This window comes from Myotis yumanensis, unplaced genomic scaffold (assembly GCF_028538775.1).
Source record: "Myotis yumanensis isolate MYYU_CA2020_CCGP unplaced genomic scaffold, mMyoYum1.0.hap1 SCAF_7, whole genome shotgun sequence".
In the NCBI taxonomy this organism is placed as follows: domain Eukaryota; kingdom Metazoa; phylum Chordata; class Mammalia; order Chiroptera; family Vespertilionidae; genus Myotis; species Myotis yumanensis.
The window spans coordinates 32338271-32341123 of NW_027223758.1; the positions used below are offsets into that span (position 1 = coordinate 32338271).

Consider the following 2853-nt stretch of genomic DNA (forward strand, 5'->3'; position numbering starts at 1 on the left):
CCATCACCTGGGTCCATACAGCTCCCACTCAAGCCTGGCTCATCATCTCTTCCTGGGACCATTGCCTTTTTATGCTTGCCCTGCCAGGAGCTTCTCATCTGGCGTCCAAATCACCAACAGTGTGCTTTGTCTGAAATGTGAGGTGTTCATTCACGTCACTCCACAAATCCAGGGTGTGGGTTAGTTCTATATCGCGGCATAAAAAAATCACAAAACGAAGTGGCTTTGCAAACCATTGTCCTCAGAGGTCTGCTAACTGTTGTCCTCAGGCTAACCCTGGCCCACCGCTTGGTTTTATAAATAAAGTTTTATTGGAACACGGCCATGTCTATTTGTTTACGTATAACCTATGGCTACTTGTGCAGAGCTGAATAGTTTGAACAGAGACTATGTGGTCCACGAAGGCTAAAATATTTTTACTCTCTTTATATAAAAGTTTGCTAAACCCTGGATTAACACAATACTGATCATTTAATATCTCTCATGGTTTCTATGGGTCAGGAATTTGAAAGCAGCTCCGCCAGGTGGTTCTGGCTCAGGGTCTTTCATGAGGTTCCAGTTAGGGGCTTGCTGGGGCTGCACTCATCTGAAGGCTCGACTTGGGGCTGAAGGATTCTCATTCACGGAGGCTCACTCAGGAGGCTGGCCAGTCAGTGCTGGCTGTAGGCTGGGGGCTTCCGTTCCTCTGTACATGGGCCTCAACGCAGGAGAGCTTGAGTGTCCTCATGCCATGGTGGCTGCTCTCCCCAGAGTAAGTGATTTAAAAGAACAAGGTAGAATCTCACTGCCTTTGTGAGCTAGATTCAGAATCCATACACTGTCCCCTCTGCTGCATTCTACTGCTCACATAGGCCAGCCCTGATTCAATACAGGAAAGGCTGGAGCCATTGTGGGCTGGACTTGGCCGTGGCTGCCCTGTGAAGTGAGGTTTGGGCTCTTGCCATCCAGTACTGGACCGCGGCTTCTGCCTGTGGTCAGCCCTGGCGGTGGTGGTGGCAGGGGTTTGTGTGTCGGGAGTGGGTGGTGGGAGGGAAGTGGGGATCTCCAGCCACAGATACTCCACGTCTCCATGGGGACCCCTGACTACCACGTCTGGGAGAAGGACATCCAGAGCCTTTTCAGTGATGATGGCCAACTCCTCGAAATAGACCTTAAAAATGGGTACTGCTTCGTGGAGTTGGAGGACTCCCTACGCCCTGTACAGATGAACCGCAACCACCGAGCACAGGGCGCTGTCTCCATGGCTACAGCTACGACGCGGGATCGCGGGGTGGAGCAGGATACAGCAGGCGGAGAGCGGCGGGAAGAGACGAACACGGCCCACCTGTTGGAACGGAATTCAGGCTTAGGGTAGAAATCTTTCTAGTCGTTACAGTTGGCAAGATTTAAAGCGTCTCATGAGATAAACCGGCGAAGTAACCGATGCAGATGCTCACAAAGAACTCACAAACGAAGGGGTCAAATTGAGTCCCGCTCCTACTCTCACATGAAGCTTGCTTTGGATAAACTGGATGGCACAGAAACAAATGGCAAAAATATTAGCTCATTAAAGATAAAGCACGAACTAAACTTAGGCGGTTTACACTGGAAGCAGATCAAGGTCACGAGTCGAGCAGCCGCAGCAGAAGGCACAGTATCTCAAAGAGTCGTTCCTGATCCAGGTCTCCGAGCAAAGGTTGTTCACGGTCTCGGGCAAAAGGCTGGAAATCTAGATCAAAGAGCAAAGCGAAGTCCAAGGCCGATGAGGCCTCCCATTGCACTCTCGAAACAGGTCTAGGGATGAGTATGGGGAGTCTCCACGCAGGTCTCGTTCTCGATCATTCCCCCGAAGAAGATGGAAAAGGTGATATAAAGTAAAATCTAGATCGAGGAGCCAGTCTCGTGCCAAATCTCCCCTACCTGCTCCACCCTCGAAGGCTCCTTGTGTGTCCTGCCACCCAGAAGGGCTTCAAGTTCCCATTCTAGGTCCCATTCAAAGTCATAGTCATGGTTCAGATGGAGTTCCAGAGATTAACCCAGAACTCTATGCTATTTGCATGCTAGTTCGGAACACTTTCCTGCTTGCCTAGGCAGTTACTCTTCCATGTTTGTACCTGGCCTTTTCTGCAAGAGGCGTCTGAAAACAAGGGCGCAAAGAAATTTGTTTGTGGCCAAATTTGATGAAAAAGAGATGGTGCCATAAAGACCTCCCTTCTTTGTAGATTTAAGATGACTGATTTTATAGCTTTTAAGCGAAAATAACTTTCGAAAAGATTGAGCTCGTTTAGATTATTTATTTATTTGTTTAAATTAATTTCAGAGAGGAAGGGAGAGGGAGATAGAAACATCAATGACGAGAGAGAATCACTGATTGGCTACCTCCTGCCATGTCCCTTACTGGGGATCGAGCCTGCAAACCGGGCATGTGCCTTGATTGGGAAAGGAACTGTGACCTTGTGGTTCATAGGTCAATGTTCAACCACTGAGCCACACCAGGTGGGCTCATTTAGATTTTTAAAAGTATTTCAGCAGGGTCTGCTGCAGGGGCTTTGTTGTTTCGTTTGCTTACTTGTAAATTAACTGTTTCAAGCTTTGGTTATTTAAGCCTTTACAGGGAGAACCTATTTTTCAATTATGTTGGCTTTTAAATAAAGCTTGAGTTATGTAAGATTTCAACAAAAGTTTGCCACCAAGATGATTGTCTATTTGAACAGGTCATTATAAATTCCTTTAAATATTGATATCTGCTGTTTGTGAAAACAATGTAAATTCTACTAAGTGTAAAACAAGGCAAGCCTCAGACCAGCAATGATTTATTCAATTTGCATAACATTATTTTGTGCTGTTAGTCAACTTTTCCCTTTTAACAAGTTA

General features: G+C 46.9%; 1 pseudogene; it reads left to right on the forward strand.

Annotated features, from left to right (window-relative positions):
* Positions 1 to 1069: 1069 nt before the first annotated feature.
* LOC139014378 (serine/arginine-rich splicing factor 6-like) lies at positions 1070 to 1984 on the forward strand (annotated as a pseudogene).
* Positions 1985 to 2853: the final 869 nt, after the last annotated feature.